At 41.7% G+C, this 27497-nt stretch overlaps 1 long non-coding RNA gene across 3 annotated transcripts; it reads left to right on the plus strand.

The window, feature by feature from the left end:
• Window positions 1–1660: 1660 nt before the first annotated feature.
• On the plus strand, window positions 1661–27497 carry LOC310897264. Of its 3 annotated transcripts, XR_014582165.1 has the most exons (4): window positions 1661–8855; window positions 9549–9966; window positions 10230–10393; window positions 26291–27497. It is a non-coding gene; the product is annotated as an uncharacterized lncRNA (long non-coding RNA). The 3 variants fall into 3 exon arrangements; XR_014582166.1 differs by lacking the exon at window positions 9549–9966 and having other exon boundaries at window positions 6077–8855; XR_014582167.1 differs by lacking the exon at window positions 9549–9966 and having other exon boundaries at window positions 7443–8797.

The following is a 27497-nucleotide window of genomic DNA, read 5'->3' on the forward strand; positions in this document are numbered from 1 at the left end:
TGTTAACCCATGGGCGAACTCATTTGCCAGAAAGAGATGTGTCTGTGGTGAATTCTGTGTGCTTCTGTCCCAAGCCCCTTTGGATGCAAGTCTCCCTTTTAACTTGCCCCTCTGAACTCAGGAACAGGCTGATCTGTATTGGGGAGCTATGTCATTGAACAACTTAGTCAACATTTTTACTTTTTTTTTTTTTAATGGGGAAAGAATGAAGTAATTTTCAGGAACTACTTATGGATCAGGAAAGCAACTGAAAGGAATAGATCAGGCACATTTTCTTTTATGAAATCCTCCAGATCTGAGCGTACAGATCCACCATGAGATAGACTAAGTAAGGAAGAAGGAAGAATTAAAGGAAAAATGCAAAAAAGACATTTATGTTTTCCTAACCTATCATGAGAAATAACAAAAAATGGTATGTACTCCTTGCTAAATGTGTTATTTTAAAAATGCAGAGGAAAGATGGTGAGCAGGTCTTCCTTTTCATTTTAACAGCAAAGTAGATATGAAAGTACAAAATTCTTTGGGTGAAATTTTTCTGTGTTTTTTGTATGCCTGTGATTCTAGGACTGATGAACTATCATCAAAAAGAACCTGGGAGAAATCCACATTCTTTGTTTAAAATATATTGATAAATTCAGTGCCTGTTCCACAACCTTGTCCACAGACTAACATACACACACAAAAAAGAGAATTAATGGTTTGGTTTCCAAGTAAGACACAAGGAATTTGTTTATCCTGTTGGGAGGTAACGTATCAAGGTTTCAGTGGATCTATGTTAAGTATATTCAGAGTCTTACGGAATGCAAGGTCGGTTTTATTCAGCAATAAATATCTAAAGTAACAAGAACATTTATACACTTGGCAAACTTGTTCTTAAACCTCAGGTTCTGGACTATTCCTAGGGACAGTTATCGTAAGTTCAAGAGTTAACTGGAGACAAAGCTGCAAATGGAAAAAGCTGAAATCAAATAAATTCAGAGCAACTTTGAATTTGTCCCTTAGTTCCAGTGATGCATGAGTACTAGAAGGAGCTCAAGTCAGAAACATACTGAAAGTTGTGCCACCATTTATTGCACTCATTGGGACTCTTCAAATCATAAAAACCTGGAGAACACAGATCTGAGTTAGTGTCACAGTGTCACATGTAAATTTACTCGCACTACTGTCCTACTCTTCCGAAAGCACTTTCAGCTTATGTTGTCAAGTCTTTTCTTCTAGAACATTTGCTAGTCGGCCTTGATGTGCGAGCATATAAAAGAAGATAATAAAAAAGAAGGCATCTAACAATGTAAAAATCCTAGGCACAGGTGTCCTGGTTTCAGTTAGGACAGAGTTAATTTTCCTCCTAGTAGCTGGTAGGGTGCTGTGTTTTGGATTAGGATGAGAAGAGCGCTGATAACATGCTGATGTTTTAATTGTTGCAGAGCAGTGTTTACACCAGGCCAAGGACTTTTCGGCTTCTTGCTCTGTCCTGCCAGCGAGCAGGCTGGGGGTGCAGCAGGGGCTGGGAGGGGACAGACCCAGGACAGCTGACCCAAACTGGCCAAAGGGGTGTTCCATACCATATGGCGTCATGCTAAACAATATATAGGGGTGGCTGGCCGGGGTGGGGGGCCGGCTGCTCGGGGATAGGCTGGGCATCGGTCAGCGGGTGGTGAGCAATTGCATTGTGCATCACTTGTTTCGTACACATTATTATTATTATTATCATTATTAATAATTTTCCTGTCTTAATAAACTGTCTTTATCTCCACTCACAGGCTTCACTTTCCCGTTTCTCTCCCCCATCCCAGAGAGGGAGGGGGGAGGGTGAGCGAACGGCTGTGTGGTGTTTAGCTGCTGGCTGTGTTAAACCACAACAAGAAGTTAGAGCGTTTTTGCTATGTGCCGTGTCAAGATGCTCATTCTGGACATGGTGCATGTTCCTTAACATCTGAAAAATGAATACATGTACAAAGACAAAAACAACAGCAAAACCAGCGTTATGTGGTTAGTGATTACATAACCCTTTCTGTGGCTTTTCAGTTTTCATTGTTTTATTCTTTTCAGGAAAAAAAATAAAAATATTTTGGAGTTTGAGGGAAATTACAGCAATCCATTTTGACAGTTTAAGACATCCAACACTTTGGCTAGATGTGTTAGCTCTTCTATTTCTACTCTTCATTACAGTTTAACCCTTGGATAGGATGAATGGACAGCACAGTTACTGTAATTTGTATTGTTATTTGTAATGCAACCAAATCATTCTTTTAGTTGAAAAGGTGTAGATACATGTTTCTGGTGCTGTAGGTCACAGGTTTGTTCCTGCAGAGAATACACTGTACATTATGTTCAGAGCTGACACATAAAGGACTTCTGACATTTGAAAAAGGTTATTTTGCTATGATACAATTCCAGCAATAAAACCACACATGCTGTGTTTCAAGCCAAATTAGTTGATGAATGGATGTCTGATTTTTGTTTCTTGAAGGCCAGTCTGAACAAATCCTGCCAAAGTTATGTTATTACTCAGAAATTGTCATGCTTCTCCTGCAGACCAACACAAAGCAGTAAATTCTCATCACTTAATTATTAAAAAAATACGTAAATTAGAACAGAATGAATAAAAACCAAGGTAACAAAAAGTTCTGTCCACAGATATTTATCAAGAAAACCAATCTGGAACATAGCTGCGAGGCTTAGAGCATATTTGGTATTTCAAGACTAAATGAACCAATGTGCTAGAGTTTTGTGGAGAACTAAGATGAGAATAACAGGGAAGGTGGAGAGAAGAAAACTTCAAAAGGTTAAGGCAGTATAGCTCCCATAATTTATGTGATATGGGACCACAGCATCGATGATGGGAAACTTCTCACATGGACAAATGTGAATATAGACACAAGCTCTGCGATGCTCTTGACTAAAGACTGTTTTTCCTTGGAAGGAAGTTTTGAATCAGGAGTGCAGACAGTAGATACCAGCTTGTTGCTGTGATGACACAATCTTTTTATGCGGTTGTCTTTAAAAAGTTTCTGGTTTAGCTGTCAGCCATCATTTAAAAAAAAGTCTGAGTTCCCCAGCTTTGGACATATGAAGTACACAGTCATATAACATTGCTCCACAACTGGAATGACAGCTAAGTTTCTTTAAAGGCATAGATAATTTTAAGCTTTACATGTGAAAATTACAACTGTAAGCACTCCTGACTTTAAAAGTGCTGGACGAATATTCTTCAAACTTAACCTGAGTCCTGGCTTACTCTACTAAACAGCACAGAAAAAAAATTTGTAACATTTAGCTATTTTTGAGTTGTGAGCATGACCTTCGTGGTTATAGTATTTAGCAGAAAGTGCCTTGTCCCACCCCCACATAAGTAATTGTTTTCATCTTGCTCAGAGATTCAGTTTCAGGGGGTGACCAAATATGAACAAGCTTCAACCCAAAGGAATTACTATCAGGAAATGACAATCCATGAAGTGAGTAAGTGTGGGGCTGAGATAATCATTAAACATATACAACCAGTCCCAGCTATAAATAGCTTCAGCAGACTGGCCATAGGACAGCGGTCACATTCCTCCTGACCAACTGTAAAATGTCGTCACTGGCGCGTGAGCAGTAAAACTTTCTTCCCTACGTGTCTACGCTCTCCATCTTGCAAAGCATTCACTGACTTTCACATGATTTACATATCAAATCCCTGTTCATTTTAGCAACTTTCTCTTTTTCCTGGCCATCGTTTTCTCATTCCAAATGCATTTTGACTCTCAGTCCTTTTTACCGCCTTTCCCCATTTCACTTGGGTCATCAGTAAGTTGCCTTCTCTGAAACTCTTATTCCTCACAGCCTTCAGCTTGGGGTCCCATAAATCTCCTTTGCAGTCTTCAGAGTAACGCTCCAGTCTTTTGTAGGTGACTTCCTTGAGCTGTTTCTGAATATGGTTTGATATCCTTCTGCTAGCCAAAGGGCTAGCAGGGTTTTTATGGGAAATGTGGAAAGCTTTTCAATGGGCCATCAAGGGGTCTTACAGATTTGTTCAGCCTGTACAGTAGTATGGACAATTCTGTTAAGACCTCTGCTTTCCAAGCTGGAAAGGTCACTGTGTTTCTTCGGAATATTTTTGGAGATGTTTCTGTGGTTTGTCAGAGCTAAAAATAAGCTATGATCAACACACTTAAAAATTATGACAGGATTTTTTTTTAAGAGTATAAAAGGCAATCAGATGTTTTCCTCTTAGGGAACCAGTCAGAACTACAGTCAGGCCACGAAAATCCCTTTCAAATCTCTGTGTCAAACCTTTGGTGTTTTTTTTTTTTTAATACCTCTTCATCTGTCTTATGCAGGTCGTACAGCCTCGCATTTTCTCAACTGACAGGAAAAGTCACCAGAAACATCTGTAGTCTTTTCTCCTTAAATTTCTAGGGCAATTGGAAAGCTTTCATCAAAGTTTGTTTTCATTAGAAAGAGGCATTCTGATGAAATTGACCATGGGCATCACTTGTATTAATTTTGTTGTAAAATGAAGATTACAAAAAGTTCATAATTCTTTCTTTTAACATGTTAATGTTCCTTTCTGATTTTGGAAGGGAAAAACATTGGGGTAGTATATTTTGAAATTCAGTTTGTATCAATAACCCACTGGTTTGATTAGCATGAAAAAATACTTCCTTTTTTTTTTTTTTTTTCACTTTGTGGGACTTTTTTGATCTTTGTCATTTTAAGTGAAGCTGGAAGAGACGTTTGGAATACCAGTATTTTTCAAGAAGCAGAAAAACCATTTTGTGGCCCACATTAGAGAACACTTAAAAATATTTCATGTTTCATTTTAAGTCATTAAAGCCTATTGTGTAAAAGCAAATTTGGTAACAGTTTTACTGTTTTCTGTCACTGTAGTTATTTCTAAAACAAGTCCCAGTGTTGCGAATGATTGGACTACAAGGCCTCTTATTAAGTAGTTCAAAGGCTCAGTTTTGGATGACAGACCTGTAGGAGGAATCTATCGCTGATGACTTCTGTGGAGACTTTCAGCAATCAGTCCGTGTCTTCCGTGCCCTTCCTTGAGTCCTGCGCTTGAATATATACTGTATTTGGGAGTGCTGGCTCAAGCTTCATTGCTTTGAATGAAGTGGTCCTTGTATGTAGGACTTAATCATTGCTGGGGTTAGAGAGGGAGTTGCTGAGATACAGCACAAAAAGGCCTGAATTTGCTGAGAGACAACTGGGAGAACTGAAGATACCAAGCCATTCTCTGATAACACTCACATACTAGGGCCTTACCTCCCTTCACAGCTACTTGGATATTTCCTGTTTATAAAGTTTCATCTTAGTGGCCCTGCACAGAACAACTCTCCACAGTAGTTGTAGTTGGATTTCTGCCGTGACTCCTCAAGGATCTCAAGGAAGGGTGACAAGCTGGGGACATTTTGAGAGGGCTAAAGTGGGTGGTGTTGCAGGTGCCTGGAGTCTGAGAGCTGGTGCAGGTTATTCCTTCAGGGATTTTCCTGCCTTTCACAACAAAGGGCTGTAGCATTCAGTGCCTGTCGGTGTTAGCAGCAGTTCCTCTTTCAGAATCACAGCTTTGCAGATGGCCACAGGGAAGAACTGATGTAGGAGCCTTACCTGCTGTATCTACCACCTCCCAAGTGCATAGGTTAGAAAAGTCATCCTTGCATTTAAAAAAGCAAAGAGGTAACATGACCTCTCTTTCTGTGTATCAATTTGAACCCCATCCTATTTTAAACCCCATCTTCATCAGTGAGTCTTATCTAACACTGGCAGAAAACACAGGATGTTGCTTCTCGTCAGGACATAGCCTGCATTTAGTTTTCTTTCAAGTGGCGCAATAAAATATGAGAATAGGCTTTGGCTTCCCACGTTTTAATTCTTCTTTTTTAATCCCTGTTTTCATTTTCAAAACTATTTGGATCCGAGAGACATTTTTTTCTTTCCACTTCTGATTTGCTTGTTGGAGCACTGCCTTCTCACCCTATTTGGATGTTAAGAGGCTCTCTATTTTTCCATTTCTGGAATAGCCATTCACGACGCAGTGTTTCTTGTGCAAACCCTCAGAATTTACAGTGTGTTTATTGGTCTCTCACCAACTGCAATTTCTCTCTTGTAATATTTTGTTTCAAAGTTTCTTTCAGATACTGTCATAGAGATTTTGTTCACAAAGTAATTCTGCTCTAAGCTTAGGAGCTAAGTAACTGTTCCTACACGATCTAACTCATCAGAGAGTTAAACTATGAGGGATTTATGTAATTTGTTGAACTGGTAAAATTAAGACATAATTGAGAGGGTTGTACAATTTTAATAGTAAACTAGTGTGCAAAAGATACTGGTTGTGCAAAGTGTTGCAGGAATGAACAGTAAAACACAGCCCAAGCGTTGAAGAGACCACACTCAAGTCCTGATTTTGGCAGTCGTGCTGCACAGATTAAGGGAATGTTTGTGTAAAAGAGCTTGTAAACTCTGGGAAAGTAAGGGAGAACAAGCAACTCAGGGATGGATATTTCATCACAGTGCAGGTAAATTGGTTTGACTGTGGGGAGTTTCAGCTGAAAGGAGAATGGAGCTGAAGCATGAGGGCCCATTGCTGTTCTGCATGGTTCCAAAGCCTGTTGGTACAGGGAAATGCTAATGGACATCACAAAGCCTTTGGCTTTTTCCTGTTTTATAGCTGTGGGAGTTGAAGTGTGGAAGGAGACTGCAGAAGCCAATAGAAAGCTGGGATGGACTTCGTGTATGTGAAGGAGGTCCAAGCCATTGAAGAATGCAATGGTGCAGGACCAGTGGGTGGGAAACAGTATTTCCAGTCAATAAAATGAAAAATCTGCCAAATCTGACTTGCAGTGAAACTGCATTTCTCTGTCTTCCATTGGATTGGACAGCTTTGGGTTAGGTACTTTTTGGAGGCTGGCTCAGAAAGGAAAATGGCATCTATCCTTTGGTTTGAGTGCTACCCTTGAAGCCTAACGAACTGGCTCAATAAATGAGTATAATAATATTGGTTTAGACAACTTAGTTTTAAGCCTAGGCATGAAATGGTTTTTTGCTGAAAATCAGGAATGTCTGGGAATCTTTCTTTTCCTGCTGTGGTCCTTGATGAGTTTTGTCCAGGATGTCATAGGAAATGCGAGCTCCAGATATATCGTGAGACAGCCTGTTTTATGTGGCAGCTGCCTGTTTCAGAAGAAAACGTTGGAGATAGCTTAACGTGCATGCCGGCTTTGGGATGCTCATCAGCACTAATTCCAAACTTTCTTTTCAGTTGCTGATTGCTGATTAGCACTGTGAAGCAAAACAAACACGATAGCTTTAGCCACTAAAAATTATCCCTCTTCCGCTCTCACGGTCTCTCTCATTTTCTTCGGACTAGAATTTTGTAAACAGCCAGATGGAGTTTTGTTTCCAGAGATCTCACAAACCAGATTTTGGTCCCAACTAGCTATTTCAGGCCAACTTAGATTCTATTGAAGGATGGATTTATAAGGAAAATGTTGACAGATCCTGGCCTCTTGTATTGCTGGTGGGAGCCACGATAATAATAATGATTTCTTTTAATACTCTTCCATCAAATGTTCAAAGCAGGAGTTTTTTTCTTTTGGTGCAAACATCAAAAATGTGGATAGTGTTGTGTTTTTTTTTTTTCCCTTCTCTAAACTTGGACAACATCTGTGTTTCTACCATTTCTGTGGGAATGCAATACACCCTTTTCCAACTTTATTAAAAACCACTTTTTTGGCTAGAGTGTGTGCCATTGCAAGCACTTTCATGATGTCTCATATTTCTTGTTCTAGGAAGCTGGAGTCTGCCTCTTTCGTTTCTACAGGACTTCCTTGCTGTGCAAAGTGTACATCAGAACTGTGGTTTTCCTCTCAGGATGCCTTCAAGTTGTTTGCCTTCTTAACCCAGACATCTTAAGCATTTCCAAGGAATTAAATTACTGTCCCGTGACAGTAAGGTTTTACTGATGCTTATGTTGCGTGTTGTCCCAAAACAGAACTGATGTTAGAGATAGTTTGAGTGTGCTCTGACATCTGGAAAAAGTTATACTGAAGCCTGGCTGCAGTTCAGTTCTTTACCTTTTAGGACAAGCCTCTTGCATTTGATCTGGGCTGGAAATTCTCAAAAGCAGCTTTGGAGATGTTTTGATGTGCATGTGTAGAGAAGGATGTAAGAGAAAATGCAAGAGGATCTCATCTGAATTCTGCTGAGTGGCAAAGAAGGCATCTAATGTCGGTGGAGAGGTTAAGTAGGCTTGTCAGTGTGAGGTAGTAGTCACATCTTTGAATGTGTATCCATGTTCTGTAGGCAAACAATTTGTTGACTGCCTGAAGGGAAGACTGAGGGAAGGTTTGTACTGGCTCCTGATACCCCACACACAGCGTGAAAGCGCTTCCCAAGGAAGGAGCTAGCTTTTCTCTGAGCAGAAGTGGAAAAGCTGCTTACAGTCCTCTCAGCCTTGCTTCAGAGTTTATGGAAAGTGTTGGCCTTGCTTGCTTACCTCTCACCAGTGGAAACAGGCCGGCCATCTGCGGGAGCGGTCTTATTTAGTGGAAACTGCCTCACGTAAGAAGAGGGGGCTGGTCCCACAAAGGTGTGGGTTTGTTGACATCTGCTCTCTTTCTGTGTGATTGGAGGGTGCTTGGAAGGTGTGGTCTCATCTGCATCATGCCTCCACTGCCTTTGGCACAGCCAAATTCAGCCCTGCCTGAGGCTGTAAAAGGAGGGGACTGCTGCAAGCAGAGTGAAAGCGACCATGTGAAAAAAAAAATTACTCTTTTCCTCCTCTGTTTCTTCAGTGTATGCATTCCTGCTGGTATGTACCTGAAAAGAGATGGCCACATTCCTGGGAAGAGGGCTTTGGGTCTGTGTAGGTATGTGTATGTGTGTTCCTCTGGGCGTACGTGTTTGCAATGCCAATGCCAGCATAACAGTTTTTGTGCTGCTCTGGGGCTTGGAGGGTGCCAGAGCTGTTTTTGAAGCAAGGCAAGAAAAGGAAGTTCTTATTTATTGTAAATGGTTCCTTTTTAATTATTATTATTATTTTTAAAATTATTTTTTAAGATGCATATACAGCTTTTCAAAGGTGCTGCTGACAGCTGTGGAAGAAGGCCTGTCTTTATTCAGCATGTGCCACATTTCATGTAGCCCTTTGCGCCAGAGCAGCCCCAGCATAAACACGGTGGCAGCACTGTGCAGAGTCTCTGACCTGGGATGGAAGGCTGCAGTACAGGACATGCAGGGCAGTCATGCATTGGCTATGTGATATGCGTTGGCTGTGCAATGATCTGTCCCATCCTCGCCATGCAGATAAGGTATATTTAACTGTAGGGGTTACTGCATCTGATGGTCAGGAAGCAAATCAGTTGTTACTGGCCCCTTTCAGATGTTACTGGCCTCCACCTGCGCTAACTTTGGGGTGCAAATATCTTTTTGTTAGAAATTAGACTGTGGGAACTACTTGCGTGTGAATTGCAAGGCATCCAAAAGCTTTCAAGCCACTGCTGACTTGGTTAGATTGAATTTTCTGTGACCGTGCTAGTCTTTCCCCATTTTTCTTCTTCCAGACATGATTGATGAGGCACAATCTTGATGAATTCCAAGCCATAAGAAAGGCAGAAGGCAGAAGTGATACTGCATGCTGATGTTTGTTTGTTTGCTTCTTTGTTTTCACGAAAGGATATAAAGTGTCTTGAATCTACAATAGTTTGGCAATTGGTCCAGGTGCATGTACATGAGCACTAATGTTATTTTCAGAGAGAACAGAAGTACCATGTGATTTTGGCTCAGGGTGGAAGATGAAAGGAGAGCCCCTTTGGACATGAAACTCTGGCTGGCGGCTGCGTTTGGTTGCTGGAGGAGCTGCCACCAGCACGCCGGGCTGGCTGCCCCTGGCATGGCTGGGATTACTTTGCTGCTACATGCCGTTGCTCAGCGCAAGAACAAGGCGCTTACAAGAAGGTGGCTTTGTGTGGCGATGTGCAGGTCACAGTTCCCTTTCTCTAACGCTATTCACGGCTGCCTCTGTTTATACTCTTCTAGCTCATGATAAACATCGGGGCATGACAGCCTAAAGATAATAACATTTTAAAGTTCAGATACCTCTGAACGCCTCTGCAAACATCTGGCAGAAAGCCACTTCTCTTTTACCCACAAAAGCTTGGTGAAACTAGAAGTCTGGCTATCTAGCACACTCTGGTTTAGGAGATGGAAGTTAATAAAATATTTCCTCTCTTTTCTGTAACCAGGGCAAGCAGAAGTGCACAAAAATGGTTGCCTGCCAGTCCGCTGCAGGAGGAAAATAGCCTGGCATTGTGTCACTGGAGTGCAGACAGGCAGGAGAGCCAGAAGATTTGTCGTCAGGAACCCTCGCACGTACTCTGGGGCGGCAGCTCAAGTTTTTAAGTTACACGTACGTATTGCACAACTTCTGAAGACAAGAAGTCCTCCAGATGATGCAAGCTGAGTGAGTGATATGTTCTGAGGATGCCAGTGTAAATTTACCCTTTTACACCTGAGGAGCTGACTGGTTTAAGCTGCCATCTCAGAAGCTGTGTGAGTTAGCCCACACTGTGTGCTGTGCTGTTCTGTTTGCCCAGAGCCAGGCGAGGCTGTCTGAATAAGGCTTGTGAATCTCTACAGTGCCCTGCATTCACGGCTGAGACTGCAGCAAGAGCCATATGCCTCATTTTTAAAATTGGCCTAGGTTCCAAAACACAAGGGTGCTTTGTAAAATTTTTTGGCTTCCTGATCTTCTTGAACTTTCTTCCTCAGACCTAGCTTCCCTCCTTCATCCCCACCATTGCACCCAAACAAATACTCTGGTTAGACCTACGTGGGCAAGTGAGGGTGCCTGCCCCAATGGCAGCTCTCATGAGCAGAGCAGCCCTTCCACCTCCTCTGAATGGTATGACAGTCCCTGGCTAATGCACATGCACCAGAATTGTGTTTCTCCTGTCAGAGGAAAAGATGTCAAGCTTATAACTGAAGGAAAAAGCTATCTAAAGGAGATAAGAGTATAAGAGATGTTACTGCAGTTCTATATTTGAAATCAGTTACGTATGTGTGTGGTAACCCAAATGATGGGCGGACTGCACTTTCCCCTTACCATAATTACATTTCCTTTCATAGCTAGGGTTGGGGACACATCCAGACATTACAGAACACATCAGTAGATTTAGTGTGGCTTACTCAGTCTCCATTTATCAGACTATGTCCCAATTATGTCACATTTAGGAAACAGAATAATTTTCTGGTTATAGCACACAAAATTTGTGGCATACTAATCCTAGTCATCCTACTGTATGACCTTGGAGAAGTTGTTTTACTTCTCTTTGATGGTAAAAAAAATTAACTTGCCTCTTGGATGGATTTTAGTACCGTGCCAAGTTAAAAAAAAGTCTGAATCTAAAGTTAGCCTTCTAAATCCATATTTAGGGGCTAAATGGGGTGATTTGTTTTCCACAACCCTGAGCACCCAGCAACTGTCTCCCACTGAGGCCAGCTGGAGATTTTGGGTGTTCATCAGTCTGAAACGTGAAGCAAAAGAAGAGCAAAGGCAGCTGTTTGTGTGCACGTGAAGAGAAGCTCACTTACGTGGTGTGAGGCAGGAGCAGCAGTTTGTCTTTACTGGTTGGTTGTCACAGTGACGGTGGTGGGGAGATGCAGGTGGGATTAATCTCACTATTTTTGCAGTCTAGAAGTGGGATATCTGCCTTAGGCTGATTGTTCACAATCCCTTTAGAGGATCCCTTGGTTCAGTGGATGCAGAACAGCTCTCAGTGGAGGCAGATGAGAATTCCCCAATGTGTCATTCTGTCCACCTATCTGGTCACAGGATGAGTTGTCCTCCAGAGATGGTCAGCCCTGCCCACTGAGTGCAGAGTTTCATACATGCTTAGACTGCTTGCTCAGACTCTGCTGACTGTAAAGGCAGTGGGTGACTTACAGTGCACTAGGTAAGTCCATGTGTGTTGCAGAGCTCTTCGTAGCTGCAGAGAACGGTGAAACCCTACCACAAGCCTGAGAAGGTTGGTTGTGAAAGTTATGATCAAGTGAAAGCAGGGAGAAATACTTGAGACTTGCAAGGAAAAAGAAATACAAACCTGACTGTAATCAATGAAAACCTTTTCCGTATTGATGGGATGGTTTTTTTCCACTGGACAGCTTTGCTCTTCAGGGCAGTATTTGAGGAGGAAGATTAATTTTCCCACGGGAGAAATAAGCTTTGAATAAGTCAGCTAAAATGGATTGTTCTTATGTGCACTGCACATCTATAGGAGAAACAGAAGAAGTTTACATGCTCCCTGAGGAGGAACCATGACAAGCAGACAATTAACCAATTCCCCCAGATCCCTGATTTAAAGAACCACGTAATGGCTTAATTGAGTTGAGTTGCTGAGAGAGCAGCACTGCACTGAGATTCGTGCTGTGAAGTGCACGATTCCCAGAGGCATCCATCAGGTTTTAAAGAATTGACTTTCCATGCTAATTGACCCAGATGTGCTTGATTTTACTTCACAATCTCCACTTCATTCAATTACTGGTAAAGAGAAGGGAATGAGAAAAAAAGGCTCCATTTATCTCATGTACTATATTAAAAGGAAGCTTTCCTAAAGCAACATTTTGTAGTGCTGATCAAATTGTTCAGCCTGAACTGGAGCAGCATTTATGCCACTTTTTTTTTTTTTTTTATTATTATTTCCCAAATGACCGAGCATGTATTTTGTAAGGAGTAGAGAATATTCGTTAAGCCACTCTGCTTGGCAAGGGAAATGTAGGCATCGTCAGCAGAAGAATGAGCGCGGTACAGATGGATGGACGGTGTGTGACCTGCCTGGCCAGGCAGCGTTCAGAAGCACAGTGGGAAGTCCGAGCGTTCTCATGGCTGGAGGCAGAGCTGGCCCGCCTGATCCACCAGTGCACGAAGGAAATCACACAGTTTAGCTATTTTCAGCTTTAAGAAGGCAAGGAGCCAAGTTGAAGGAATAGGCTTTGCAATGTGAATGAGCAGCTGAACTCTTCCATGTCCCAGGACAGTAGGCACCCCGTTTTCACGTTTTCACAAGCTTTGTTCACCTTTTATGTATGTGTAAACATCCCTGGAGCACACGGAGTAATTAGCACAACACTGGGGTTTCCAGTGCATTCTGTGTGTGTGTGTGTGTGTGTGCAGGACCCCGTTTTTTGTTCCTTGTCAGTTCACAAGCTTTAATTCATTTATAAATCAAGCATCTTTGTGTGGTAGGGATTGAGTCCACCTCTCTCGCAGCATTCCTGGAATACCACTGGAGGCTTTCTTTCATAAAGAAGTTTGCTCTCTACCTGGTTAATGATTTCAGACTTACCTCAAACAGTGTCAGCAAGAGACGTGTTGAGGAGCTTCTGTGTATTCATATTTAAACAGGCTGGGTACCATTGAAATTAGCTTGCACCATTGTTAGGGGAGCAGAATTTAGCTCCCGGTGCTTGTGACTAGCCATATTTTGTACCAACCAGTCAAGTTATGGAGCTCTGCTCTGAAGCAAAGGTGTTTAAGACATTTACTTCTTTGTTAAAAGTTTTATGCCATATATGGTCAGCTGCGGTGGTTTTGTTTTGCTTTTTTTTGGTGTTGTTGCTGTTGTTTTTTTCTCTCCTCTTAAGAAGGCTCTCCTCCAAACTGCTGAATCATGCTGCAATCTTAGACATGATGATTTTTCAGAATTTGAATCATAGTTGAGCTCTCTGGATATCAAGCTGTGAAGCCACACATGGGCTCAGCCGTTTGGCAGCCACTGAGTACAGCTTTGGCAGTATCATATTCACAGTCCAGATGTTGGATGGTTCAGCCACCACATGCAGCATATTAGAGAACAGAGCAACAACATGACTGAAAATTGCAATTTACTCTTAATTTAAATACCATGGTTTGTACTGTTCTTCATGATTTAGTCCGGATATTAAGAACCAGACTGCTTTATGCATGGATCAGTATCCCACCCTACAAGAACTCCTCACCTAACAAGCCCACATGCAGTGAGAAACTTCATTTGGTGTACAAGCTGTTTTCGGTCTTGCATTGCAAGGTCCCCCATGAGAAGCTGTCCCAGTTGGGCCCACTTCTGAAGTCAGTTACAGGTTTTGACGTATTCAGGACTGACAAAAAGCATCACGACCCACTGGAACCAGAACTAAGAAAGTCAGGGTAGTACCTGGGATTTGTAAATGTGGTACGATCATGTTGTCTTCATGTTCTGCTGTGGCCTTGCAGGCTGCAGTGATGAATGCTTTAGAAATACCTGGGAAAGATAGAGAAAAATAGGATTCTTCTTCAAAGCTATGCTTCGGCACATTCAGTCAGTTGAGCTGCTTCCCGAAAGTGCTTCGCTTTAAATAATGTTCTGTACTCAAATGGTGTGTTTTGAACATGCTTAAGTTTTGTGCATGTGAAACAAGAAACTGAGTCTTGACAGTTCCATTCCTGTATCGACACTTCTTTATGACCACAAAACTCAGTCTGTGAAAACAGCTACTGTTGTTTTGCTGGGCATTTGAAAGAAAGATCTTTATTCTTTCATAGTGAGCACTAAATCTGGGCAGGAATAAACAATGAATCACCTAGGCCAAATTACTTTCTTATGACTGCAGAAAACACAGTGGCAAATTTTTTTATTTTTTTTTTTTTAGGGTGACTGAGACACATAGTAGAAAAGTGCTCATTAATTTGATCTAATGTATTTAAGCTAAATCTTAAACTTGAGACGTGGAGAAAAGAAATGAGGGAACACGTATAAAAACTGTTTACACAATGCAAGAATGTTCCTGTGAATATGTGAACACTGAAGGACTGATAATTTCACTGTGCCTGTTATGCTAAAACTGAGCCTTGAAATCTTTCTGAAGGAAGATATATCTGACAGTTTTCTTTGCATGCCAACCGGTTAAACTGAGCTGTTTTGTGTGAAGAAGTAGTGCTGGAGTGGAGGAGGACTGGTGCTGGAGTATGAGGTATGGCATAGATGAGCAGAAGGGAACTTGTCTGTGTCGATCTCAGTGGCAAGTGGATAGATAGGAGGCTCAAAGGGGAATATTGTCCCAAAAGGAAGAAGGGATTTAGAGACAGGGAGAAGCAGTGTTGGAAGCAAAAGGGCTTCTTGGGGTCCATGACATGGAAAAGAGAATAGCACTGCTGTCTTGGAATAGAGGATGAGACTTGAAGCGAAAACAAGAGCAGCAGAAAAATTTCTGCAGCTGGGTGAAGCTGAGTTCTTTGAAGGAGAACATCAAATGAACAAAGCAGCATGGGTCCTTGAAAAAGAATAAAATGGCTGGAAGAAGAAAAAGTCCCAGGCAATGAATATCATTAGGGAATTCAGTGGCAACAAATTCAACTGGCCAAAGAATCTAGACAATTTGGAATATATTTTTTTCCAAGGAACAGAAATGTATAGTCATTATCTAAGTAAAAGGTAGTACGTTTTGCACTGTTCTAGGCAATTCCCATTTTTTTCCAGTGCAATCAGCTACTTAAGTGCTGACATACTGAGAAGAGCAGAAAGGGTCTCACTTTCAATGAACACTTCAATACTAAAAGTGAGAACTAAAAGGAAGGAGGAACTATGAAGAATCATAACAGCAAAGGATCTGCCCCATAGGTTCTTGAAGGTTCTTCAGTCTTAAGATGGGAGAAGGCTAGCTTAGTCAGTCTAAGTTCAAGTCAGAAAACTCTGCTCTCTGTGGGTGTAACTGTAAAAAATGCTAAAGCAGCTGTTATGATGTACTATGGTGTATTATTTCTGTCTTATCTACAAGTCAGCAAAGAATGAAATTGCTGAAGATAGTCTCACTAGTTGAGTCACACAGTATTTTGGTCCTGGTTCTGACAGAAGAAAGTCAGGTCAGAGACCAACCGGTGTACTGACAGTTTACTGTGAGTTTAATAGTATAAAACAGAATTATTTTGCTTTTGCATACTGAAAGATGATGCTTCCAGGATGAAGTTAGAGTAAAATGGATGTGGTAATTCTATGCAAATTAAATATATTCCATAAGTTTTATTTAAAAAATTCAAAAGAAACTAGAGGAAGTTTTTAAAAGCAGAGGTTTTTGGTTCTTGGGAACTAAGCCAACTGTAATGGAAGCAGATGCTTACATGGAGTGCAGGACTTACCACTTAAAACATCCAAATGGCAATGCAGCAACATGCTTGCTGTGTTCCTGGAATTATGAGATACACATGAAATGCTTTTAAAATGTTTAAATTAGTCAAAGATTTAGTCATACTGAGTGCAAAGAAATCTGTATGGTAGATCATCTCTGCCTACATTTCTGAGCTATTAAGTAACTTAGATACTGTTAATCCTTTCCTGCATTTTATTTCTACAACATAAGAGTCTCATACTAGAGATACTGGATGTCTTGCCTCAAATGTTTCATAATATGTAATTCCAGCAGATTTATGTGCGTGCTTGCAGAGAGATGACATCACTTTTTATACTGTTGAAAGGGGAAAATGTCATTATGCAGACACCCTGTGTCATTTCAAAGCAGACAGGAAGACAATAGTATTGTTCAGATGTAGAGTTCAGAAACAATAGAACTGCTTACCTAATATGTGCTGAAGTTTTACGTCTACACACATCTTTAGTGGAAACCCTAGGAATAACCTCAATTTCCTTCAGCTCAGTGACTGATGGACACCTGGTGCACACAGGATTTAGCAAGAAAGTTTATTCAGTAAGTAGTAATTGCCGAGTACTAGCCAGGTACTTCAGCTTAAATACCTTTTGAAGGGAGAAACAAATCCTAGAATAATTTATCATCTCTACTACAAATTCCAAAACCTACAGTATGTTTGGAAGAAAATCAGACATAGTTAAGGGACAGAGAATTATACAGAAGCCTTAGAAAACCTTGAAACAACATTCCTCTCTTCCCGAATTAACAACCAAATTAGCAAATTGATTTTGTTACCCCAAGGCGAGCAACTATACTGAAAATGCTTAGCTGCACAATGGAGTTGAAATGCCACAGGTTTTTGTATCCTAGCAGGGAGGAGAGCACTGGGAGAAGATAATTAAAACTCTTCAGCCCATTGTGTTACATGTGAAGAAGAAAACATTTCATAGGGGATATATTATTTCAGTGGTAGCTGTATATACGTATATATATGTATTTCTTGAAATGAGGTAGTGGTTTTCTTCTTCTATAATTGCTTATCATTGCTGGATTAGATATGAGTCACCACCTAACGATCTCTCCCTTCCATTACCAGAACAATAAGAGGTATCTTTTTTAGCACTGGGACCTGAGAAAGCCTTAGTTGTCCCAAATCTCAGTCACCCAGTGAGATCTTGTCAAGCCTCTGGTTTTGTTTTCCTTGATACTTGGACTCACTGCACAAAGGTTTTGAATGACAACTCCATGCTTCGGGAACTAGATGTAGGTAAAGAAATCAAGGAACGGCAAGCTTACATTCTGTGAGATTAGAGTCACTGAGTGTAGAAATGATGGCTAGAAAAATGAGAGGAGCAAGGAAAGTTAAAAGAGTTGTGAGAGACAGGCATTAACTTTTCTAATCCACTGAAAATGATGAGAATATTTTCTGGATTGGTATTCCCTCATGAAGGTAACCAGAATACAAACTGCACAGATTCATTTCTAGAAACATGTAAAAAAAAATCCAAAAAACATTATCTGGGAAATAGATTGTCTTTTTCAAGATGCACATTCTTTCTGCATTAGACCAAAAGAGCTTGCCAGGCAAGCACATGATTTTCTTTTACACTGATGTCGCAAGAATTATTTCAAAGACTTTTCTTGTACTAAATCTTTTTCTGTAGGCCCTGCAGGAAGATAGTTATTGTTTGCTTTCCAATATATTGATAGCAAAACAGGCTCTTCAAGAAAATGAAATCAAGTGCTTTCTCCTCTCTCCCTGCTAAAATACTACTAAAGTTTATTAAGGACATCAGCAGCAAAAACTGTCTGAAAAGAAGAGGCTATTACTTCAAAGGAAAATGAAATGTAAGTAAATAACAAAAACACAGATATAACTGTAAATGTTACAGCTGTTTGCCTAGTCTCTTCATCTCCCCATGCAAGCTGTGGTTTTGTCTACATTGTTTGTGACTTTTCAGTGGAAAACTGTAGGAATTACATTCTTTATTCTTTTTAATGTCAGCTGGCAATCACCTTCAAGACAACGTTCATTAATTAGTCTATGTGAGTACTCTCTTGAGAGCAGCAAATCTTTTCTCCATACAGAGGACCTATACTGCATGTTGCACTGATGAACCTCCTAGATTTGTAGGGAAGTTGCTTTCCCTCATGGTATTTTAGAAAAGTTCTAAGCCATTAGTACAACTGAATCCAGCAGAAGGGAGATGGCATAAAATCTTTAATTTATACTCGGAGAGCCTGTTTATCTAATATGCATAGTATCATCAACATGCATGAGTAGTGCATGGGTGAGTATCCATCATGCATGGCTGAGTGTAACCATCATGCATTCTAGGCATGGGCTTACGTTGGGACCAAGAGTCTGTAGCCTATGTCCCTTTCTTTCTCGCTGTAGCACTTGCTGTTCAGCTCATGCGAGGCTTGCACTGTTCTCCTACCTCCTAATACCGCTTGCAGCTGCACACAGTCTTTCATGTCTCCTTCAGCTTGGAGTTGTAGGTCTGCTGGAAAATCCAGCCACGAGACACTTTAAGTAGCAGCTTGATCTTTGTCAGTGAGATCGACTCAATTTAGATGCATACCGTTGAGAGGTCAAATCTGGACTGGAATATGTTAAGGGCTGTCAGAACATTGTAAGCAGGAAAGACAGACATTGCAACCAGCAAGTGTTTGATTCCAGCAGAGAGTCTTGTAAATGGGGATGTTTAATAGACCGTGGAGAAGTTAAAAGGAAGGATTAGACAACTGGTGGGGTCAAGTGCACTTAAGTAATCATAAATGCATAGGGTAGTGCTGTAATTAAAAATGCTCCTTCGCTCTCTCGGTTGGCCTTGGCGTCGGAGCTGTGCCTAGTACAGACACAGTCTTAGTTCCAAGGGGTTTCTCTTATTGGTCCAAAACATACGAAAGCTTTAAAACTTATGTATGTGCTTAAACTTACAAAGAAGGGGGAGAAAATGCCTGAATCATTAAGACTCTTGAATAATCGAATTTTACCACATTCTACTCTGAAGTAAAGGTATTTGTGATAGCTGTCTGGAAAACAAAACTTTCCAAAGAAAGATTCAATTTTTATTTTGCCATGTTTAAAAGAGCCTATTTTTAATAACTAGTTTTATTAAATATGTAAGATGAAGAGCTTTGATAATATTTATCAGAAACATTCTGATATAATTGCCTGTGAAAACTATAAGCAACTTTTATTTTTAAAATAAAAGGGCATTTTTTACTGAAAAAAAAGTTTCTCAACTATTTTTACTATCTGTAGCAAACACACAAGACTTATGTAACTCCATTAAATGCTTAGAATAATATTTCCAATGCACACCTTGCTTGTTAAGTTAATGGAGTGTTTTCTTTACGCACCAGGATAGAATCACATGATGAAATTTGAACTGATGGGTTTAGGCTTTCATTCTATTTGATTACTTATTTGGGTCAGGCATTTAGAAAGAAGATAAATATAATACAAAAAAATATTGACCTTCTCTTTGAAAACATGTTTTTAAACAAGGATGCGAGTCGCTGCTTTGCGCTTTGTGATGTGCTTCTAGCTAAGTTCAAGTTCAGATTTACCTATAATTTTTAGTGGCAGGAAGTTTATAAATGTCCCGTTCACAGCAGTGGTGGAAATGTATGAGGCTGAAGTCTGAAAATACTAAAAGAAGAGGCAGGAAAGGGCTATCTGCCTGCTAATAAAAGGATTGTCCAGAATATGATACTCATGTGACCCAAAATAGCACTTCTGTTTCTCTCATATTATATTTCTTGTATTTGGCATACAAAAATTCCGCTGGGATCTGGCTTCTTAAAAACCCTTTTTAAAAAGAAAAAAGAAGTGGCCTTGCTTCCTTAAAAGTCCTGGCCCTTCATATTCCTTCTACAAGCTTCAGCTGTGTCGACAGTAAGAAGATAGCTTACCCTGCTATCCTAGCTAAGGTTTTCAGGAAACAGAAGTTAGAACTGGATATGGAGTTTATATGGAAACTGCTAGAGTTACAACGGAGCTTGTTTAGCATCAGTAAAGCTGTTAAAGTTTAAATAACATTGTATTACTAAGATTTTTAAACTTTTTTTTTTTTAAATCTTTGTAATAGAAAGGGCAAATGACCACTCAGAAACACTGAGACTGCATTGGATAACAAGTGAAATGCCTCACAAAAGTACCAGAGGCTGGTATGGATTACAGAAGGAGATGGCAGAATTGCCCTGCCAGGGTCTCTGCACGCCGCGTCTTCAAGTGTTTGGGACAAACGTCTGCTAGGCCGTAGGTCTAGGGAGAAACAGAAGGACAAGAAGGTTTGAAAACCCTCCAGAACTCATTTGCTGGAGGTCGTTAGTGACATTTCAGGTATTTTAGCACGAAGCTCTCCAGTGATTTGTGTAAATCCTGAGTGCTGTCTTCCTGCCTGGATATTAAAGGCCTGCATTTCTTGCCATTACAATGTGCAGAAAGCAGTTGTTCTGGTATTCTGTCCCTGAAATGGATATGTTCTTTTAGTACCATATATCCTGAGATTGGGCAAAACATGAAAGCAAAATCATAAGGAGCTGTGTTTCTGCCTGGTTCTTAGTAAGATAATAGTCTCAGAGGATAAACATAAGCTGCTTTGTTACTTACTTTCTTAACATTGTTTTCTGTGTTTTGTGCATTCTGAACAGTGCAGGCAGGAAAACAGAAATCGGCCTTTCCTCTTGAAATACTTAAAATTTCACTGAAAGCACATCTCTGTGCCTTTTCAGCCCTGCAGAAACATGTCTAGGGTGGTACAGCACCAAACAGAACAAGACCTCGGGCCCGTGACTGTTGATTTCAGGCCCTGCTGCAGTACAAATAACTGACAGGAGTTATTTGTTGTGAGAAAGCAGATCCATTCTCAATCAGTGATACCCTGAGAAATGCAGGCAAGGTTTCAAAACAGAAATTGGAGTCGGAGCCCGCCCAGGCTGTGTTGGAACTTTGCTCTGCTTCCTTTGAACCGCTCCCTTTCCATCGGAGAGGAAATGTGCGGCACGTACTGAGCATACGCTCATGGGGCTGCTTGACCTGCCACTTCTGCCGTGTTTGTGCAAGTGGAAAGAATACTTCACACTTTAAGGTATCCTTTGTTTGCCTGCTGCATTGTCACAAGAAGTTTCTTTTCAGCAGCAAAGAGTTGTGTTCAGGACTGTAAGTGCTGGAATCCATCCATAATAAACTGGGGTCTCTAGTAGAAATATATTTCAATGAAAAGCAATCCAAATTGTCTTCAGAGGTAGAAAGAAAACATGCTGTTACATTCAGGCAAAAGCGCTGTCACACACCCTGTGCGTGCTGTCCGTGTAGCTGCTGTTCCCTGCTCAGCACTGGGTGGAAGCCGTTGGGTTGCTGTGCACCCAGCGGGGCTCGGTACCACCCCGACGAGCTGCCCCCCTGCGTGTGGGCAGAGGCTGCCCAAGATGCCTGCCTCGCCAGCGGAGCTGAACTGCGTCCTCATGAGCAGAAAACCTGCTGCCTTCCTCTTCGTGTTGTGGGGAGGCGGCTGCTGGAGGCTGCGCCTGCAGCACCGTGCCAGGCTGCAAGTCTCAGCAGCTGGGCTGAGTCTCCAAGGGAAGATTTTACATCGTGTTGCCTGAAGACAAGCATTCAAGCAACAGTTAAAATGGTCGAACAGCTTGTCCATTAGAAAAGAGTTGTGTGTTGTTTTTTTTTCCACAGTCACTTCCCGGTCTTGGACATCCAGTCACTAGCTCCTGCAGAGATCCAGTGCTGGCATGAGAGACTTCTGAAGTATTAGGCTGCCCTGTGTGCTTGGCACCAAATTCAGACAATTTTGGGAACAGTTCAGATCTTCTGGAGGCTGGTTGTTGGTGTTGGTCTTTTTTTTTTTTTTTCTTTTCTTTTCTGTATTTCTTTCCATAAGAAAGTGTTTCTATTTTTAGAACTTGGCCCAATTTGTGGAACCCAGTGGTTTGAGTTTTACTGTTGTTGTTTTTCCTCTCTTCAATCAAAATGAAGTGGTTCTGGCCGATGAAGTGGTTCTGGCCGATGAGCCGAGCGATAGTGCTGGATCTCTTAAAGTTATACTCAAGGAGGTTTTGTGAGTGCACGAGCGTGTGTGTGTGCATGGAAAGTTTCTCTCAATTTCCTGGAATAAAAGGGGTCTTTGCTGCCTCTAAATGCTCAGTGCTTGTAAATGTCTCTGTTAAGGCTGATTTTATGGAACACTGTGAAGGGAGAAAGGCCCAAAATATGATATATCATCAAAGTGATTTTTGTATTTGAGGCTCATCTACCCACTCTCTAGTTTTCTTTCTTGCTGCAGGTATATACCACAGTGTTCAAATGGGTAATGAGTTTGTCTTCAGCCTGTATAGATACAAAACACCCCATTTTAACACCTGTGGAACATCTGACAGCATAGCAAACTGACAACCAGAACAATGATCAGAGCAGTGAGCAAATATCCCTGCTGTCCTATGTCTACAGTGTGTATGTGTGCCTTGCACACCCAAGTTAGCCTCTGGGTGGATGGAAGTGTTGCTGTCTCTGCATGGTGCTATGTTTAAGCCAGCTGGCTTTCTTAGCTGTGCTGCTTCCAGAGCTCAAGGGATTATGGTTGGCTTGGAGGGCTGCCCCTTTTCATACTCGACACCAAATTGTCACTTTGTCTTTGAGAGAATCTATCCTTCTGTTGCACGGGGTGTCTAAGTGGATGAGAAGACAAGTGCCTGTAACCTGCTGTTTGGGAATTTTCCAAAGAAACAGGGAAGGGCAGAGCCCAAGGACCAAGGTGAGTAGTAATCAGTCACTTCCAACCTAAGTGCAAATGTCCACCAGACCACTGGAGACTGTCCCGTGGTCAATTTTGCAAAGCATGGCCAGGAATCTGTGTTCTCTGTTGTAATTTAGGCTGTCTTCTTACGGATTAGGACTTTGGCTTGAGGAGAGGAAGGTACATTACAATAATTCTGAATGCAAAACCTGGGCCACCGTGGATAGAGTTAAAATTTATGCATGTCCTCAGGGTTTACTTGTTTGCAAGCTGGAGAGGCTTGCTGCTTGGTTTTGGTCTCTGCAGTGCAGAGAATGGATGTGGTTCCCTGTAGGCATCCCCTGCACAGTGCCTGGTACGTAGCAGCCCAGCATTGCAGGGCTGGGCGCTGGCTTCCTCAACACTGGGCATCCCTGCAGCGCTGCCTCTGAATCTCTTCTGGATGTAGACTTTGCTGTTTCTAATAAGTACAGACTCAAGGCTTTCCCCACAAGACTTAAGGGCATCAAAAAAATCCCAGGTTATTGTTCGAACACTTGAACGCTCTTACCACAATGCCAATGAATTGACAAACAGCTTCCAAGTGAAAGCCTAGCCACAGGTCTTAAATCTTACGGAGAAAAAGGCATTCACAGGGAGTCTACCTTTTCCTGGGTCAGAAGTATCTCAGGTTCTCTCTGCCTTCTGACTCTGGATTCTGGAAGTTCAGAAATGTGTAAATCTCAAAACAGACCTTATTTTCCCTTGATTTCCATTTTGCTTTTCTTAGACAGTCATGGCCTTTTTTTAATATCAGCTTGAATTTAATAGAAATTCAGGAAACATTCATTCTGTTGTTGCTTTTTTAATACCTTTTTTTTCACTCTAACTTGTCTGCCTACTCTCTAACAATGCAATGTGCACCTAGAAAAGAAATTTGGACTAATTATTATAGTCTAAAGATATATTTTTTAAAGGACTGGAGGTGGTAGCTTCAGTTTCCTAGGCAAATTTTCATACAAGTAATTACATTCTGTCTACTGCATTCCTCTGCCACTTCAATTGGATATGGTATTCTTCCTCAATTTGTGCCCTACACCTTCGCACGATAGAATGCTGTTAAATATTTGCTGTCCAACATCCCAGCAGCGACTTCACTATAGTGGCAGTGATTAAAGTAAGCCACCGGATGAGCTAAAATTAGTAGCATATTCTTGTGGTACTTAGCATCAAGAATTTGTGTTAGTCCAAAACTCTCAGAGTAAGATGTGTTTTTAAACATGACTAGGTAACACAATAACTTCTGACATAAATCAGCAGCACAATTAGCTACGGTTACTTTCAGATGAGGAATGTTTGATGGTGACTTTGGAACAGCAGTATAAGAGGATCACTGTGGGCCATCTGCACTGATACCTTCAACTGTGACCACTGGTTTACAATGGAAGCTGACATGTTATGTTGGTGAATGAATTAGAGGAGGTTTACTCTGAGCAGAGGAAGAAAATAATCAGGAACATCCAGCCGGCCAAAAATCTGGGCAGGGGGAGATGAGGGCTGCTCCCCCGGTGTATTCACAGTGGGTACGAGCTCTTCACAGCGGCTGAAACATGATTAGCTAGAGGTGTATGACTGCTAGCTAATTCCAGGGAACTTTGCTGCTGCTCCCTGATAATCACAGCGTTTCACAACTCTCTGCCAGAAATAAGAGGTCCCCCCCTCTCCCCTCCTCCATTTCAGCACATTCATTCTGTAATGGCAGAACTGGGACCTGTGAAGCTAGTGTTAGAATGCTAATTTTAGGTTTTCTTTAATTTCACCATGCTAGAGGAAAAAAATATCCCTTAATTTGCATAGTCCTTTTAATGGCAACACTTGGCCTTTAACATGAATGTGTTCAGCTTAAAGAAACAAAACCACCAGTACTTGCTGCTCCCGAAATTATACCTATTTATTTGATTTCACCCACCCAGACTATTATACCCTGTATGCTAACACTGTATGTCACAGCCAGGGACACCAGACCTGGTGATCCTGTGGATGCTCTTGGGTCAAGGCTGGGGCTGAGCTGCCTTTAGGACCACCTGCCGACAGGCTGCAGAGCTGGGGAAAGCCATCCACTGAAATCCAAAGTGCCATAGCTGGTACCAAACCACACCAAATTCCTCTCTTGGGGAAGGAGGAGAATTTTATGGGGAGGGAAGGCAGACATGGCAAGGTGAGGAAAGGCAAGGCAGGGCAAGGCAAGTCATGACTGTCTTGTTCTGGGAGTTGTAGATTAAGTCAAGAATTTACAGCCCAGATGCAGAAAACTCAGCTAAACAAATCTAAATATAACCTGACATGGATGCTGGAAAACTAGAATAATGAAGTATCTGACCTTATTCTCTGTGTTTCCTGTAATGGAAATTTCTCGCTGTCGTCACTTGGTAGAGCTGCAATGGCACGACTGGGAAGCAGTTGAAAAGCTTGTGTTAGGATAACTGCAGCCTTTGATCTTATCCTTATTCCACTACCAGTCCCCAGGTTTGTTTAGTATCTGGCTCATTTCATTTGATACCTGATGGTATTATGTGCCCAGATTTGTGTTTCATTGATGTAAACAGTTGCTGCTGCTCCATGCCAGGAAAGAAAGAGCAGCAGCCATTGTCTTGTGCTTTCAAAAAGGAATCAGACAAGGGAGGAAGGTGAGGGTGCCATGGGGAAGAGGAAGGAAGGGACCCCAAGTCTGAGCCCTCCAAACTTTTCAAAGGGAACAGAATTGTGATGGTTTTGACTAAAAAATTGAACAGACTGTAAATATTAAAGTCTGCTTGCTACCAGCTCAGCTGCCAGATGGTGGATGCTTACAGATACTCCTGATTGTTTTCATTTCTTTCTCTTCTTTTTCTTTTTCCTGAAGGAGATGCCAGGGCTCACATTGGCCTTCTCAGTGCGTACACTAAGGGCTTCGGTAAACAACCCAAAGAACGGTTTTTGGACACAACTATGAAACAGAAGATTTTTCTTAAGTGTATATTTAATTCAGAAATGCTTATGACTTTTTTGTTTAATCTATTCAATTTGCACATTTTCTTTTCTGCTACTTTGAACTGAAATCCAGGTGCTTGAAACAATGTCATGTAGTTAGTACAGGAAAAACAAGGAAAAATATCATACATTTTGGAGGGATTGTTTTCTTGAAATATACCACAACTTTTACACAGCAAATATTCTGAGTTTGTAAAGTTGCTAAGCTTGCATCACCAATTTTTTAGCATTCCTTGAAAGCTGTATGCACTAATGGATTTCACAACTACATTGCTTCACAGTTTCTTCATGTCTCATAAATTAAATGTCTTTTCAAGTTTCCTCAGTTGGGAATTGTGGATTGTAGCAATGTCCTTTAACTAGCATTGTCTCTCACTTGACAGGCACCTGGAAAGCAACACAATTTGTTTTGTGAAGAAAGGTAATTTCAGTCTGGAAGTCCATGAACCAGCTTTCTGTTTTTTGAATTTACTGCTGCTTAGGACATTCACAGTGCTGGGGACCAAAAGGTAGGTACTTGTTGGTGCCTATTTCTTCCTGTCTGGCATGGCCTGTGTTGGTTAGATTTATGTGCATACAGATGGATACAAGTAATCTCTTGGATGACTTGAATTCAAGCAGGAGTAAGTCCTGTGCTCTTCAAGTTTTCCAGGTTTCATTTTCGTAAGAAGCCTCTTTAGGATGAGGTTTTTGGACCCTGACAACACCCCTGAACGTCCCTGAGACCCAACAGCGGGTCCAACCCACAGGCACGCCTGCCCGGTGCGGCAGACCTGGGGGCAGCAGCCGGACGAGAGCTCTGCCCCCGCTGCGATGCTCATGTGGGACATTGCAGCGGCCGAGGCTCAGCCAGGTCCTGAGAGCACTGCTGTCTGCTGTGACACCCAGCAGCTTCGGGGCCAGCAGGGTGGCACCACACCTGTTTCCTCTTACAAGGCATCATGGCCCTGGCTTTGGGCATTTCTGTTCCACGTATTTCCACGTCAGCATTTCTGAAAAATGGACTCTTCTTCTAAAAGATGAAGCAAGTGGTTCCTCATTCTCTTACTGATGCACCAGGAATGTTCGTTCTGCTGATTTGACTGAAGATTCAACCTTTTCTGGCCCTAACGAAATTGTAATAAAAGCCTGTGTAATAAAGTAGCAGAATAAATGGTGGGATAACAGAAGCATGTGAAGTACATTTGTAAAGATCCCATTCTTAAAAGGGTACAACGGCATCCCAACCACCAGTGCTACTAGCATGCAGAGGAGAGCTGTTCCCCAGTGAAACCAGCAAAAGCCCAAAGCTCCAGCACTAACTGTTTAGCAGCATTGAGCTTGTGCCCCTGCAGTGGGAGAGGAGGCTGGGTCATTGGCTGGTGCTCACAGGCTGCTGTGTGCTGGTTGAAAGTACTTGATGCCAGGTGTGTGGGGGCTACATCAGGAGGTGGGAGCGTGAAGGGAGATGCTGGGGCAGAAGCTCTGCGGGTAGCTGGCCAGCCCTTCCAAAGCCTTCCTTTGAAATCTGGCTTTAAAACCTGCATGCTGGAGTTGGATTGGTGAATGGTTTTGTTTGGTTGTTTTGTATTTTCTTTTTGTTTGTTTTGT

This window comes from Anser anser, assembly GCF_964211835.1.
Source record: "Anser anser genome assembly, chromosome: 3".
In the NCBI taxonomy this organism is placed as follows: domain Eukaryota; kingdom Metazoa; phylum Chordata; class Aves; order Anseriformes; family Anatidae; genus Anser; species Anser anser.